At 41.2% G+C, this 16,109-nt stretch overlaps 9 non-coding genes across 9 annotated transcripts; all 9 read left to right on the plus strand.

The window, feature by feature from the left end:
- Positions 1-1,754: 1,754 nt before the first annotated feature.
- TRNAA-AGC (transfer RNA alanine (anticodon AGC)) lies at positions 1,755-1,827 on the plus strand. Its single transcript has one exon. It is a non-coding gene; the product is annotated as a tRNA-Ala (tRNA).
- A 429-nt stretch (positions 1,828-2,256) lies between these two features.
- TRNAA-AGC (transfer RNA alanine (anticodon AGC)) lies at positions 2,257-2,329 on the plus strand. Its single transcript has one exon. It is a non-coding gene; the product is annotated as a tRNA-Ala (tRNA).
- A 931-nt stretch (positions 2,330-3,260) lies between these two features.
- Positions 3,261-3,333, plus strand: TRNAA-AGC (transfer RNA alanine (anticodon AGC)). Its single transcript has one exon. It is a non-coding gene; the product is annotated as a tRNA-Ala (tRNA).
- A 928-nt stretch (positions 3,334-4,261) lies between these two features.
- TRNAA-AGC (transfer RNA alanine (anticodon AGC)) lies at positions 4,262-4,334 on the plus strand. The gene has a single exon. It is a non-coding gene; the product is annotated as a tRNA-Ala (tRNA).
- Positions 4,335-4,763: 429 nt separating this feature from the next.
- On the plus strand, positions 4,764-4,836 carry TRNAA-AGC (transfer RNA alanine (anticodon AGC)). Its single transcript has one exon. It is a non-coding gene; the product is annotated as a tRNA-Ala (tRNA).
- Positions 4,837-5,265: 429 nt separating this feature from the next.
- Positions 5,266-5,338, plus strand: TRNAA-AGC (transfer RNA alanine (anticodon AGC)). The gene has a single exon. It is a non-coding gene; the product is annotated as a tRNA-Ala (tRNA).
- A 1,934-nt stretch (positions 5,339-7,272) lies between these two features.
- Positions 7,273-7,345, plus strand: TRNAA-AGC (transfer RNA alanine (anticodon AGC)). Its single transcript has one exon. It is a non-coding gene; the product is annotated as a tRNA-Ala (tRNA).
- Positions 7,346-12,650: 5,305 nt separating this feature from the next.
- On the plus strand, positions 12,651-12,723 carry TRNAA-AGC (transfer RNA alanine (anticodon AGC)). The gene has a single exon. It is a non-coding gene; the product is annotated as a tRNA-Ala (tRNA).
- A 429-nt stretch (positions 12,724-13,152) lies between these two features.
- On the plus strand, positions 13,153-13,225 carry TRNAA-AGC (transfer RNA alanine (anticodon AGC)). Its single transcript has one exon. It is a non-coding gene; the product is annotated as a tRNA-Ala (tRNA).
- Positions 13,226-16,109: the final 2,884 nt, after the last annotated feature.

Genomic DNA, 16,109 nt, shown 5'->3' on the forward strand with positions numbered 1-16,109 from the left:
GTGCTATGGCCTATGTCGAGATATCATCCACGACAGCCCAGTGGGGAATTAGCTCAAGTGGTAGAACGCTCGCTTAGCATGCGAGAGATAGTGGGATCGATGCCCACATTCTCCAAAGCACATATGGACAAGTTCAATTTTTTGTTTGTTAGCGTGTATAAATTGAGTAAACATTTGAACGTGTCGAATGTTTTAAACGTTATCAATATATTCACAAGGTTAATCAACACGTTCCTTCGGAGTGGGCAGGTAGGAACTTGGTTGGACAGCGCATTCGTGCACGACAGACAGACAAATAATCCCTGGTGGGCAGTGTGGAACCTGTTGTTCGTAACCTGTACAGTATGTATAAAAGAAAACTTGACTTTAGGTAGCCAGGCAGACAGCCCCCTTAACTATCCCCCCCCCTCCCTTAGGCCCCTCCCCCCTTAGGCCCCTCCCCTGACCCCCTTTCCCTTAGGCCCCTCCCCTGACCACCCCCCCCCCCATATCCTCAGGCCCCTCCCCTGACCCCCCTTCCCTTAGGCCCCTCCCCTGACCCCCCTTCTGTTAGGCCCCTCCCCTGAGCACCCCCCCCCCATATCCTTAGGCCCCTCCCCTGACCCCCCCTCCCTCAGGCCCCTCCCCTGAACCCCCCCCTCCCTCAGGCCCCTCCGCTGACCCCCCCTCAGGCCCCTCTTCTGAACCCCCCCCCCCTTAGTCCCCCCTCCTGACTCCCCCCTTCCTTAGGCCCCTCCCCTGACCCTCCTCCCTTAGGCACCCCCCCTCTCCGTACCCGACAGTAGGTCTCCACCAATCAAAGAGCTGTTTGTAAGGTCTCCACCAATCAAAGAGCTGTGTGTATTATATATTTATTTATGCACGACAGACAGGCAGACAGACAGACAGTTAAATAATCCCTGGTGGGCAGTGTGGAACATTGTTCCTCCCTGTAAAATATTACAAATGAATTTCTTCACCCGGTATTTGTGCAAACAATGATAGTTTTTTAATATATTTTCTGCACCTTATCAGGTACATGGACGTCGATAACAGCCAGTTACAAGAAAGCAGAGTGGTACAGCGGAAGCGTGATGGGTCCATTACCCACAGGTCGATAGAACGAAGCCAGTCTATGCGATCTGGCTTCCTGTATCCTTTAGGTCGGTTTTAATTTATCGCAGATTTAAAGGTGAAGTTTGTTCTTATTTTGCTAAATATTTTTCAAAAAGTGCTTTGGCCTATGTCGAGATAAACATCCAAAACAGCCCAGCGGGGAATTAGCTCAAGTGGTAGAACGCTCGCTTAGCATGCGAGAGATAGTGGGATCGATGCCCACATTCTCCAAAGCACATATGGACAAGTTCCATTTTTTGTTTATTAGCGTGTATGAATTGAGTAAACATTTGAACGTGTCGAATGTTTTAAACGTTATCAATATATTCACAAGGTTAATCAAAATATTACAAATGAATTTCTTCACCCGGTATTTGTGCAAACAATGATAGTTTTAAATATATTTTCTGCACCTTAGCAGGTACATGGACGTCGATAACAGCCATTTACAAGAAAGCAGAGTGGCACAGCGGAAGCGTGATGGGTCCATTACCCACAGGTCGATGGATCGAAGCCAGTCTATGCGATCTGGCTTCCTGTATCGCTTTGGTCGGTTTTAATTTATCGCAGATTTAAAGGTGAAGTTTGTTCTTATTTTGCTAAATATTTTTCAAAAAGTGCTATGGCCTATGTCGAGATATCATCCACGACAGCCCAGCGGGGAATTAGCTCAAGTGGTAGAGCGCTCGCTTAGCATGCGAGAGATAGTGGGATCGATGCCCACATTCTCCAAAACAAATATGGACAAGTTCCATTTTTTGTTTGTTAGCGTGTATAAATGGAGTAAACATATGAACGTGTCGAATGTTTAAAACGTTATCAATATATTCACAAGGTCAATTAAATTATTACAAATGAATTTCTTAACCCGGTATTGATGCAACCAATGATAATTTTTCAATATCTTTTCTGCACCTCATCAGGTACATGGACGTCGATAACAGCCATTTACAAGACAGCAGAGTGTCACAGCGGACGCGTGATGGGTCCATTACCCACAGGTCGATGGATCGAAGCCAGTCTCTGCGATCTGGCTTCCTGTATCGCTTAGGTCGGTTTTAATTTATCGCAGATTTAAAGGTGAAGTTTGTTCTTATTTTGCTAAGTATTTTTCAAACAGTGCTATGGCCTATGTCGAGATATCATCCACGACAGCCCAGCGGGGAATTAGCTCAAGTGGTAGAGCGCTCGCTTAGCATGCGAGAGGTAGTGGGATCGATGCCCACATTCTCCAAAACAAATATGGACAAGTTCCTTTTTTTGTTTGTTAGCGTGTATAAATTGAGTAAACATATGAACGTGTCGAATGTTTAAAACGTTATCAATATATTCACAAGGTCAATTAAATTATTACAAATGAATTTCCTAACCCGGTATTGATGCAACCAATGATAATTTTTCAATATCTTTTCTGCACCTCATCAGGTACATGGACGTCGATAACAGCCATTTACAAGAAAGCAGAGTGTCACAGCGGACACGTGATGGGTCCATTACCCATAGGTCGATGGATCGGAGCCAGTCTATGCGATCTGGCTTCCTGTATCGCTTAGGTCGGTTTTAATTTATCGCAGATTTAAAAGTGAAGTTTGTTCTTATTTTGCTAAGTATTTTTCAAACAGTGCTATGGCCTATGTCGAGATATCATCCACGACAGCCCAGCGGGGAATTAGCTCAAGTTGCAGAGCGCTCGCTTAGCATGCGAGAGGTAGTGGGATCGATGCCCACATTCTCCAAAGCAAATATGGACAAGTTCCATTTTTTGTTTGTTAGCGTGTATAAATTGAGTAAACATATGAACGTGTCGAATGTTTAAAACGTTATCAATATATTCACAAGGTCAATTAAATTATTACAAATGAATTTCTTAACCCGGTATTGATGCAACCAATGATGATTTTTCAATATCTTTTCTGCACCTCATCAGGTACATGGACGTCGATAACAGCCATTTACAAGAAAGCAGAGTGTCACAGCGGAAGCGTGATGGGTCCATTACCCACAGGTCGATGGATCGAAGCCAGTCTATGCGATCTGGCTTCCTGTATCGCTTAGGTCGGTTTTAATTTATCGCGGATTTAAAGGTGAAGTTTGTTCTTATTTTGCTAAATATTTTTCAAAAAGTGCTATGGCCGATGTCGAGATATCATCCACAACAGCCCAGCGGGGAATTAGCTCAAGTGGTAGAGCGCTCGCTTAGCATGCGAGAGGTAGTGGGATCGATGCCCACATTCTCCAAAACAAATATGGACAAGTTCCATTTTTTGTTTGTTAGCGTGCATAAATTGAGTAAACATGAACGTGTCGAATGTTTAAAACGTCATCATTATATTCACAAGGTCAATTAAATTATTACAAATGAATTTCTTAACCCGGTATTGATGCAACCAATGATAATTTTTCAATATCTTTTCTGCACCTCATCAGGTACATGGACGTCGATAACAGCCATTTACAAGAAAGCAGAGTGTCACAGCGGAAGCGTGATGAGTCCATTACCCACGGGTCGATGGATCGAAGCCAGTCTAGGCGATCTGGCTTCAAGTATCGCTTAGGTCGATTTTAATTTATCGCAGATTTAAAGGTGAAGTTTGTTCTTATTTTGCTAAGTATTTTTCAAACTGTGCTATGGCCTATGACGAGATATCATCCAAGACAGCCCAGCGTGGAATTAGCTCAAGTGGTAGAGCGCTTGCTTAGCATGCGAGAGGTAGTGGGATCGATGCCCACATTCTCCAAAACAAATATGGACAAGTTCCTTTTTTTGTTGGTTAGCGTGTATAAATTGAGTAAACATATGAACGTGTCGAATGTTTAAAACGTTATCAATATATTCACAAGGTCAATTAAATTATTACAAATGAATTTCTTAACCCGGTATTGATGCAACCAATGATATTTTTCAATATCTTTTCTGCACCTCATCAGGTACATGGACGTCGATAACAGCCATTTACAAGAAAGCAGAGTGTCACAGCGGACGCGTGATGGGTCCATTACCCACAGGTCGATGGATCGAAGCCAGTCTATGCGATCTGGCTTCCTGTATCGCTTAGGTCGGTTTTAATTTATCGCAGATTTAAAGGTGAAGTTTGTTCTTATTTTGCTAAGTATTTTTCAAACAGTGCTATGGCCTATGACGAGATATCATCCACGATAGCCCAGCGGGGAATTAGCTCAAGTGGTAGAGCGCTCGCTTAGCATGCGAGAGGTAGTGGGATCAATGCCCACATTCTCCAAAGCAAATATGGACAAGTTCCTTTTTTTGTTTGTTAGCGTGTATAAATTGAGTAAACATATAAACGTGTCGAATGTTTAAAACGTTATCAATATATTCACAAGGTCAATTAAATTATTACTAATTAATTTTTTAACCCGGTATTGATGCAACCAATGATAATTTTTCAATATCTTTTCTGCACCTCATCAGGTACATGGACGTCGATAACAGCCATTTACAAGAAAGCAGAGTGTCACAGCGGACGCGTGATGGGTCCATTACCCACAGGTCGATGGATCGAAGCCAGTCTATGCGATCTGGCTTCCTGTATCGCTTAGGTCGGTTTTAATTTATCGCAGATTTAAAGGTGAAGTTTGTTCTTATTTTGCTAAGTATTTTTCAAACAGTGCTATGGCCTATGACGAGATATCATCCACGACAGCCCAGCGGGGAATTAGCTCAAGTGGTAGAGCGCTCGCTTAGCATGCGAGAGGTAGTGGGATCAATGCCCACATTCTCCAAAGCAAATATGGACAAGTTCCTTTTTTTGTTTTTTAGCGTGTATAAATTGAGTAAACATATGAATGTGTCGAATGTTTAAAACGTTATCAATATATTCACAAGGTCAATTAAATTATTACAAATGAATTTCTTAACCCGGTATTGATGCAACCAATGATGATTTTTCAATATCTTTTCTGCACCTCATCAGGTACATGGACGTCGATAACAGTCATTTACAAGAAAGCAGAGTGTCACAGCGGAAGCGTGATGGGTCCATTACCCAAAGGTCGATGGATCGAAGCCAGTCTATGCGATCTGGCTTCCTGTATCGCTTAGGTCGGTTTTAATTTATCGCAGATTTAAAGGTGAAGTTTGTTCTTATTTTGCTAAATATTATTCAAAAAGTGCTATGGCCGATGTCGAGATATCATCCACAACAGCCCAGCGGGGAATTAGCTCAAGTGGTAGAGCGCTCGCTTAGCATGCGAGAGGTAGTGGGATCGATGCCCACATTCTCCAAAACAAATATGGACAAGTTCCATTTTTTGTTTGTTAGCGTGTATAAATTGAGTAAACATGAACGTGTCGAATGTTTAAAACGTCATCATTATATTCACAAGGTCAATTAAATTATTACAAATGAATTTCTTAACCCGGTATTGATGCAACCAATGATAATTTTTCAATATCTTTTCTGCACCTCATCAGGTACATGGACGTCGATAACAGCCATTTACAAGAAAGCAGAGTGTCACAGCGGAAGCGTGATGAGTCCATTACCCACAGGTCGATGGATCGAAGCCAGTCTATGCTATCTGGCTTCCTGTATCGCTTAGGTCGGTTTTAATTTATCGCAGATTTAAAGGTGAAGTTTGTTCTTATTTTGCTAAGTATTTTTCAAACAGTGCTATGGCCTATGTCGAGATATCATCCATGACAGCCCAGCAGGGAATTAGCTCAAGTGGTAGAGTGCTCGCTTAGCATGCGAGAGGTAGTGGGATCGATGCCTACATTCTCCAAAACACATATGGACAAGTTCCAATTTTTTGTTTGTTAGCGTGTATAAATTGAGTAAACATATGAACGTGTCGAATGTTTAAAACGTTATCAATATATTCACAAGGTCAATTAAATTATTACAAATGAATTTCTTAACCCGGTATTGATGCAACCAATGATAATTTTTCAATATCTTTTCTGCACCTCATCAGGTACATGGACGTCGATAACAGCCATTTTCAAGAAAGCAGAGTGTCACAGCGGAAGCGTGATGAGTCCATTACCGACAGGTCGATGGATCGAAGCCAGTCTATGCGATCTGGCTTCCTGTATCGCTTAGGTCGGTTTTAATTTATTGCAGATTTAAAGGTGAAGTTTGTTCTTATTTTGCTAACTTTTTTCAAAAAGTGCTATGGCCTATGTCGAGATGAACATCCAAGACAGCCCAGTGGGGAATTAGCTCAAGTGGTAGAGCGCTCGCTTAGCATGTGAGAGGTAGTGGGGTCGATGCCCACATTCTCCAAAACACGTATTGACAAGATCCATTTTTTGTTTGTTAGGGTGTATACATTGAGTAAACATATGAACGTTTCGAATGTTTTAAACGTTATCAATATATTCACAAGGTCAATTAAATTATTACAAATGAATTTCTTAACCCGGTATTGATGCAACCAATGATAATGTTTCAATATCTTTTCTGCACCTCATCAGGTACATGGACGTCGATAACAGCCATTTACAAGAAAGCTGAGTGTCACAGCGGACGCATGATGGGTCCATTACCCACAGGTCGATGGATCGAAGCCAGTCTATGCGATCTGGCTTCCTGTATCGCTTAGGTCGGTTTTAATTTATCGCAGATTTAAAGGTGAAGTTGGTTCTTATTTTGCTAAATATTTTTCAAAAAGTGCTATGGCCTATGTCGAGATATCATCCACGACAGCCCAGCGGGGAATTAGCTCAAGTGGTAGAGCGCTCGCTGAGCATGCGAGAGATAGTGGGATCGATGCCCACGTTCTCCAAAGCACATATGAACAAGTTCCATTTTTTGTTTGTTAGCGTGTATAAATTGAGTAAACATTTGAACGTGTCGAATGATTAAAACGTTATCAATATATTCACAATGTCAATTAAATTATTACAAATTAACTTCTTAACCCGGTATTGATGCAACCAATGATAATTTTTCAATATCTTTTCTGCACCTCATCAGGTACATGGACGTCGATAACAGCCATTTTCAAGAAAGCAGAGTGTCACAGCGGAAGCGTGATGATTCCATTACCGACAGGTCGATGGATCGAAACCAGTCCATGCGATCTGGCTTCCTGTATCCTTTAGGTCGGTTTTAATTTATCGCAGATTTAAAGGTGAAGTTTGTTCTTATTGTGCTAAGTATTTTTTAAACAGTGCTATGGCCTATGTCGAGATATCATCCACGACAGCACAGCGGGGAATTAGCTCAAGCGGTAGAGCGCTCGCTTAGCATGCGAGAGATAGTGGGATCGATGCCCACATTCTCCAAAGCACATATGGACAAGTTCCATTTTTTGTTTGTTAGCGTGTATAAATTGAGTAAACATTTGAACGTGTCGAATGTTTAAAACGTTATCAATATATTCACAAGGTTAATTAAATTATTACAAATGAATTTCTTCACCAGATATTTGTGCAAACAATGATAATTTTTCAATGTATTTTCTGCACCTTATCAGGTACATGGACGTCGATAACAGCCAGTTACAAGAAAGCAGAGTGGCACAGCGGAAGCGTGAAGGGTCCATTGCCCACAGGTCGATGGATCGAAACCAGTCCATGCGATCTGGCTTCCTGTATCCTTTAGGTCGGTTTTAATTTATCGCAGATTTAAAGGTGAAGTTTGTTCTTATTGTGCTAAGTATTTTTCAAAAAGTGCTATGGCCTATGTCGAGATAAACATCCAAGACAGCCCCGTGGGGAATTAGCTCAAGTGGTAGAGCGCTCGCTTAGCATGCGAGAAGTAGTGGGATCGATGCCTACATTCTCCAAAACACATATGGACAAGTTCCAATTTTTTGTTTGTTAGCGTGTATAAATTGAGTAAACATATGAACGTGTCGAATGTTTAAAACGTTATCAATATATTCACAAGGTCAATTAAATTATTACAAATGAATTTCTTAACCCGGTATTGATGCAACCAATGATAATTTTTCAATATCTTTTCTGCACCTCATCAGGTACATGGACGTCGATAACAGCCATTTTCAAGAAGGCAGAGTGTCACAGCGGAAGCGTGATGAGTCCATTACCCACAGGGCGATGGATCGAAGCCAGTCTATGCGATCTGGCTTCCTGTATCGCTTAGGTCGGTTTTAATTTATTGCAGATTTAAAGGTGAAGTTTGTTCTTATTTTGCTAACTTTTTTCAAAAAGTGCTATGGCCTATGTCGAGATGAACATCCAAGACAGCCCAGTGGGGAATTAGCTCAAGTGGTAGAGCGCTTGCTTAGCATGTGAGAGGTAGTGGGGTCGATGCCCACATTCTCCAAAACACGTATTGACAAGTTCCATTTTTTGTTTGTTAGCGTGTATAAATTGAGTAAACATATAAACGTGTCGAATGTTTAAAACGTTATCAATATATTCACAAGATCAATTAAATTATTACAAATGAATTTCTTAACCCGGTATTGATGCAACCAAAGATAATTTTTCAACATCTTTTCTGCACCTCATCAGGTACATGGACGTCGATAACAGCCATTTACAAGAAAGCAGAGTGTCACAGCGGAAGCGTGATGGGTCCATTACCCACAATTCGATGGATCGAAGCCAGTCTATGCAATCTGGCTTCCTGTATCGCTTAGGTCGGTTTTAATTTATCGCAGATTTAAAGGTGAAGTTTGTTCTTATTTTGCTAAGTATTTTTCAAAAATTGCAATGGCGTATGTCGAGATATCATCCACGATAGCCCAGCGGGGAATTAGCTCAAGTGGTAGATCGCTCGCTTAGCATGCGAGAGATAGTGGGATCGATGCGCACATTCTCCAATGCACATATGGACAAGTTCCATTTTTTGTTTGTTAGCATGTATAAATTGAGTAAACATTTGAACGTGTCGAATGTTTTAAACGTTATCAATATATTCACAAGGTTAATCAAAATATTACAAATGAATTTCTTCACCCGGTATTTGTGCAAATAATGATAGTTTTTTAATATATTTTCTGCACCTTATCAGGTACATGGACGTTCATAATAGCCATTTCATGAAAGGAGAGTGGTGAAGCGGAAGCCTGCTGGACACTTTACCCAGAGGTCAATGGATCCAAACCAGTCTGTGCTAACTGGTTTCCTGTATCTCTTAGATCGGTTTTTATTTATCGCAGATTTTAAGGTAAAGTTTCTTCTTTTGTCTAAATATTTTCCAAAAAGTCGAGATAAACATCCAGGACATCCAAGCGGGGAATTAGCTCAAGTGGTAGAGCGCTTGCTTAGCATGCGAGAGCTAGTGGGATCGATGCCCACATTCTCCAAAACACATATGGACAAGTTCCATTTTTTGTTTCTTAGCGTGTATAAATTGAGTAAACATATGAACGTGTCGAATGTTTAAAACGTTATCAATATATTCGCAAGGTCAAATTATTACAAATGAATTTCTTAACCCGGTATTTGTACAAACAATGATAATTTTTCAATATCTTTTCTGCACCTCATCACGTACATGGACGTCGATAACAGCCATTTACAAGAAAGCAGAGTGTCACAGCGGAAGCGTGATGGGTCCATTACCCACAGGTCGATGGATCGAAGCCAGTCTATGCGATCTGGCTTCCTGTATCGCTTAGGTCGGTTTTAATTTATCGCAGATTTAAAAGTTAAGTTTGTTCTTATTTTGCTAAATTTTTTCAAAAAGTGCTATGGCCTATGTCGAGATATCATCCAAGACAGCCCAGTGGGGAATTAGCTCAAGTGGTAGAGCGCTCGCTTAGCATGCGATAGGTAGTGGGATCGATGCCCACATTCTCCGAAGCACAGATGGACAAGTTCCATTTTTTTGTTAGCGTGTATAAATTGAGTAAACATAGGAACGTGTCGAATGTTTAAAACGTTATCAATATATTCACAAGGTTAATCAAAATATTACAAATGAATTTCTTCACCTGGTATTTGTGCAAACAATCATCCACGACAGCACAGCTTAAATAGACACTCTAAGCCTAAGACGTGTCATTTAGACTCTGTCTTATCGGCAGACATGTTCTTCACCTGAGGACGGCTGCTTGCGTTGTGGCCGAAACGTCGTGAGAATTATTTTATTATGTTTTATTCTTTATTATTTTATTACTTCCCTTCTACGTGACTTTACCGAAAGAACCAATAAGACATATGGACAAGTTCCATTTTTTGTTTGTTAGCGTGTATAAATTGAGTAAACATATAAACGTGTCGAATGTTTAAAACGTTATCAATATATTCACAAGGTTAATTAAATTATTACAAATTAATTTCTTAACCCGGTATTGATGCAACCAATGATGATTTTTCAATTTCTTTTCTGCACCTCATCAGGTACATGGACGTCGATAACAGCCATTTACAAGAAAGCAGAGTGTCACAGCGGAAGCCTGATGGGTCCATTACCCACAATTCGATGGATCGAAGCCAGTCTATGCAATCTGGCTTCCTGTATCGCTTAGGTCGGTTTTAATTTATCGCAGATTTAAAGGTGAAGTTTGTTCTTATTTTGCTAAATATTTTTCCAAAAGTGCTATGGCCTATGTCGAGATATCATCCATGACAGCCCAGCGGGGAATTAGCTCAAGTGGTAGAGCGCTCGCTTAGCATGCGAGAAATAGTGGGATCGATGCCCACATTCTCCAATACACATATGGACAAGTTCCATTTTTTTGTTAGCGTGTATAAATTGAGTAAACATATGAACGTGTCGAATGTTTAAAACGTTATCAATATATTCACAAGGTTAATCAAAATATTACAAATGAATGTCTTCACCCGGTATTTGTGCAAACAATCATCCACGAAAGCACAGCTTAAATAGACACTCTAAGCCTAAGACGTGTCATTTAGACTCTGTCTTATCGGCAGACATGTTCTTCACCTGAGGACGGCTGCTTGCGTTGTCGCCGAAACGTCGTGAGAATTATTTTATTATGTTTTATTCTTTATTATTTTATTACTTCCCTTCTACGTGAATTTATCCAAAGGAACCAATAAGACATATGGACAAGTTCCATTTTTTGTTTGTTGGCGTGTATAAATTGAGTAAACATATGAACGTGTCGAATGTTTAAAACGTTATCAATATATTCACAAGGTCAATTAAATTATTACAAATGAATTTCTTAACCCGGTATTGATGCAACCAATGATCATTTTTCAATATCTTTTCTGCACCTCATCAGGTTCATGGACGTCGATAACAGCCATTTACAAGAAAGCAGAGTGTCACAGCGGAAGCGTGATGGGTCCATTACCCACAGGTCGATGGATCGAAGCCAGTCTATGCGATCTGGCTTCCTGTATCGCTTAGGTCGGTTTTAATTAATCGCACATTTAAAGGTGAAGTTTGTTCTTATTTTGCAAAATATTTTTCAAAAAGTGCTATGGCCTATGTCGAGATATCATCCACGACAGCCCAGTGGGGAATTAGCTCAAGTGGTAGAACGCTCGCTTAGCATGCGAGAGATAGTGGGATCGATGCCCACATTCTCCAAAGCACATATGGACAAGTTCCATTTTTTGTTTGTTAGCGTGTATAAATTGAGTAAACATTTGAACGTGTCGAATGTTTTAAACGTTATCAATATATTCACAAGGTTAATCAACACGTTCCTTCGGAGTGGGCAGGTAGGAACTTGGTTGGACAGCGCATTCGTGCACGACAGACAGACAAATAATCCCTGGTGGGCAGTGTGGAACCTGTTGTTCGTAACCTGTACAGTATGTATAAAAGAAAACTTGACTTTAGGTAGCCAGGCAGACAGCCCCCTTAACTATCCCCCCCCTCCCTTAGGCCCCTCCCCCCTTAGGCCCCTCCCCTTACCCCCTTTCCCTTAGGCCCCTCCCCTGACCACCCCCCCCCATATCCTCAGGCCCCTCCCCTGACCCCCCTTCCCTTAGGCCCCTCCCCTGACCCCCCTTCTGTTAGGCCCCTCCCCTGAGCACCCCCCCCCCCATATCCTTAGGCCCCTCCCCTGACCCCCCCTCCCTCAGGCCCCTCCGCTGACCCCCTCTCAGGCCCCTCCCCTGAACCCCCCCCCCCCTCAGGCCCCTCTCCTGACTCCCCCCTTCCTTAGGCCCCTCCCCTGACCCTCCTCCCTTAGGCACCCCCCCTCTCCGTACCCGACAGTAGGTCTCCACCAATCAAAGAGCTGTTTGTAAGGTCTCCACCAATCAAAGAGCTGTGTGTATTATATATTTATTTATGCACGACAGACAGGCAGACAGACAGACAGTTAAATAATCCCTGGTGGGCAGTGTGGAACATTGTTCCTCCCTGTAAAATATTACAAATGAATTTCTTCACCCGGTATTTGTGCAAACAATGATATTTTTTCAATATCTTTTCTGCACCTCATCAGGTACATCGACGTCGATAACAGCCATTTACAAGAAAGCAGAGTGTCACAGCGGAAGCGTGATGGGTCCATTACCCACAGGTCGATGGATCGAAGCCAGTCTATGCGATCTGGCTTCCTGTATCGCTTTGGTCGGTTTTAATTTATCGCAGATTTAAAGGTGAAGTTTGTTCTTATTTTGCTAAATATTTTTCAAAAAGTGCTTTCGCCTATGTCGAGATTAACATCCAAGACAGCCCAGCGGGGAATTAGCTCAAGTGGTAGAGCGCTCGCTTAGCATGCGAGAGATAGTGGGATCGATGCCCACATTCTCCAAAACAAATATGGACAAGTTCCATTTTTTGTTTGTTAGCGTGTATAAATGGAGTAAACATTTGAACGTGTCGAATGTTTAAAACGTTATCAATATATTCACAAGGTCAATTAAATTATTACAAATGAATTTCTTAACCCGGTATTGATGCAACCAATGATATTTTTTCAATATCTTTTCTGCACCTCATCAGGTACATGGACGTCGATAACAGCCATTTACAAGAAAGCAGAGTGTCACAGCGGAAGCGTGATGGGTCCATTACCCACAGGTCGATGGATCGAAGCCAGTCTATGCGATCTGGCTTCCTGTATCGCTTTGGTCGGTTTTAATTTATCGCAGATTTAAAGGTGAAGTTTGTTCTTATTTTGCTAAATATTTTTCAAAAAGTGCTATGGCCTATGTCGAGATATCATCCACGACAGCCCAGCGGGGAATTAGCTCAAGTGGTAGAGCGCTCGCTTAGCATGCGAGAGGTAGTGGGATCGATGCCCACATTCTCCAAAACAAATATGGACAAGTTCCATTTTTTGTTTGTTAGCGTGTATAAATGGAGTAAACATATGAACGTGTCGAATGTTTAAAACGTTATCAATATATTCACAAGGTCAATTAAATTATTACAAATGAATTTCTTAACCCGGTATTGATGCAACCAATGATAATTTTTCAATATCTTTACTGCACCTCATCAGGTACATGGACGTCGATAACAGCCATTTACAAGAAAGCAGTGTCACAGCAGAAGCGTGATGGGTCCATTACCCATAGGTCGATGGATCGAAGCCAGTCTATGCGATCTGGCTTCCTGTATCGCTTAGGTCGGTTTTAATTCATCGCAGATTTAAAGGTGAAGTTTGTTCTTATTTTGCTAAGTATTTTTCAAACAGTGCTATGGCCTATGACGAGATATCATCCACGACAGCTCAGCGGGGAATTAGCTCAAGTGGTTGACTGCTTGCTTAGCATGCGAGAGGTAGTGGGATCGATGCCCACATTCTCCAAAACAAATATGGACAAGTTCCTTTTTATGTTTGTTAGCGTGTATAAATTGAGTAAACTTATAAACGTGTCGAATGTTTAAAACGTTATCAATATATTCACAAGGTCAATTAAATTATTACAAATGAATTTCTTAACCCGGTATTGATGCAACCAATGATAATTTTTCAATATCTTTTCTGCACCTCATCAGGTACATGGACGTCGATAACCGCCATTTACAAGAAAGCAGAGTGTCACAGCGGAAGCGTGATGGGTCCATTACCCACAGGTCGATGGATCGAAGCCAGTCTATGCGATCTGGCTTCCTGTATCGCTTTGGTCGGTTTTAATTTATCGCAGATTTAAAGGTGAAGTTTGTTCTTATTTTGCTAAGTATTTTTCAAACAGTGCTATGGCCTATGACGAGATATCATCCACGACAGCTCAGCGGGGAATTAGCTCAAGTGGTTGACTGCTTGCTTAGCATGCGAGAGGTAGTGGGATCGATGCCCACATTCTCCAAAACAAATATGGACAAGTTCCATTTTTTGTTTGTTTAGCGTGTATAAATTGAGTAAACATATGAAGGTGTCGAATGTTTAAAACGTTATCAATATATTCACAAGGTCAATTAAATTATTACAAATGAATTTCTTAACCCGGTATTGATGCAACCAATGATAATTTTTCAATATCTTTTCTGCACCTCATCAGGTACATGGACGTCGATAACAGCCATTTACAAGAAAGCAGAGTGTCACAGCGGACGCGTGATGGGTCCATTACCCACAGGTCGATGGATCGAAGCCAGTCTATGCGATCTGGCTTCCTGTATCGCTTAGGTCGGTTTTAATTTATCGCAGATTTAAAGGTGAAGTTTGTTCTTATTTTGCTAAGTATTTTTCAAACAGTGCTATGGCCTATGTCGAGATATCATCCACGACAGCCCAGCGGGGAATTAGCTCAAGTTGCAGAGCGCTTGCTTAGCATGCGAGAGGTAGTGGGATCGATGCCCACATTCTCCAAAACAAATATGGACAAGTTCCTTTTTTTGTTTGTTAGCGTGTATAAATTGAGTAAACATATAAACGTGTCAAATGTTTAAAACGTTATCAATATATTCACAAGGTCAATTAAATTATTACAAATGAATTTCTTAACCCGGTATTGATGCAACCAATGATATTTTTAAAATATCTTTTCTGCACCTCATCAGGTACATGGACGTCGATAACAGCCATTTACAAGAAAGCAGAGTGTCACAGCGGAAGCGTGATGGGTCCATTACCCACAGGTCGATGGATCGAAGCCAGTCTATGCGATCTGGCTTCCTGTATCGCTTAGGTCGGTTTTAATTCATCGCAGATTTAAAGGTGAAGTTTGTTCTTATTTTGCTAAATATTCTTCAAAAAGTGCTATGGCCTATGTCGAGATATCATCCACGACAGCCCAGCGGTTAATTAGCTCATGTGGTAGAGCGCTCGCTTAGCATGCGAGAGGTAGTGGGATCGATGCCCACATTCTCCAAAACAAATATGGACAAGTTCCATTTTTTGTTTGTTAGCGTGCATAAATTGAGTAAACATGAACGTGTCGAATGTTTAAAACGTCATCATTATATTCACAAGGTCAATTAAATTATTACAAATGAATTTCTTAACCCGGTATTGATGCAACCAATGATAATTTTTCAATATCTTTTCTGCACCTCATCAGGTACATGGACGTCGATAACAGCCATTTACAAGAAAGCAGAGTGTCACAGCGGAAGCGTGATGAGTCCATTACCCACAGGTCGATGGATCGAAGCCAGTCTATGCGATCTGGCTTCCTGTATCGCTTAGGTCGGTTTTAATTTATTGCAGATTTAAAGGTGAAGTTTGTTCTTATTTTGCTAACTTTTTTCAAAAAGTGCTATGGCCTATGTCGAGATGAACATCCAAGACAGCCCAGTGGGGAATTAGCTCAAGTGGTAGAGCGCTCGCTTAGCATGTGAGAGGTAGTGGGGTCGATGCCCACATTCTCCAAAACACGTATTGACAAGATCCATTTTTTGTTTGTTAGCGTGTATACATTGAGTAAACATATGAACGTGTCGAATGTTTTAAACGTTATCAATATATTCACAAGGTCAATTAAATTATTACAAATGAATTTCTTAACCCGGTATTGATGCAACCAATGATAATGTTTCAATATCTTTTCTGCACCTCATCAGGTACATGGACGACGATAACAGCCATTTACAAGAAAGCAGAGTGGCACAGCGGAAGCGTGATGGGTCCATTACCCACAGATCGATGGATCGAAGCCAGTCCATGCGATCTGGCTTCCTGTATCCTTTAGGTCGGTTTTAATTTATCGCAGATTTAAAGGTGAAGTTTGTTCCTATTTTGCTAAATAT

This window comes from Lampetra fluviatilis, chromosome 16 (genome assembly GCF_964198595.1).
Source record: "Lampetra fluviatilis chromosome 16, kcLamFluv1.1, whole genome shotgun sequence".
In the NCBI taxonomy this organism is placed as follows: Eukaryota; Metazoa; Chordata; class Hyperoartia; order Petromyzontiformes; family Petromyzontidae; genus Lampetra; species Lampetra fluviatilis.